We start from the raw sequence: 421 nt of genomic DNA on the forward strand, positions 1-421 counted from the left end.
TTTTTTTTTTTTTTTTGGACTGTCAGGCTGCTAAACGTGCGGAGGGGAAAGCTGCTTCCTTGGCTATTGTCTGCCTTTCTGCATTTGCCACCCCATCGCAGCCTGCGGCTAAAGATTCCCCCCCCTCCCTCCTCTTCCCCACGGCATTTTCGGAGGGATAACACATTGTGCGGGATAACGGGGTGGTGCGTGTGAGTGCCGGACGGTGTTTCCGTGTGTTTCTCTCTCTTTTTTTTTTTTTTTTTTTTAAAAAATGCTATCTGCTGACATGGCTTTGGCAAAGCCGGAACGCCTGGAAACCCGCATGCTTCACCAGCCTTAAAGCCACAACTTCCCCGGCTCCCTAAGAAGCGGCGAGGGGCTGGATTTGGGTTGGTTTTGCAGCAGCGCCGAAGGTAACCCCGCACATCTACTCCCTTTT

The sequence above is a fragment of the Calidris pugnax genome, unplaced genomic scaffold, assembly GCF_001431845.1.
Source record: "Calidris pugnax isolate Ruff unplaced genomic scaffold, ASM143184v1 scaffold3, whole genome shotgun sequence".
In the NCBI taxonomy this organism is placed as follows: domain Eukaryota; kingdom Metazoa; phylum Chordata; class Aves; order Charadriiformes; family Scolopacidae; genus Calidris; species Calidris pugnax.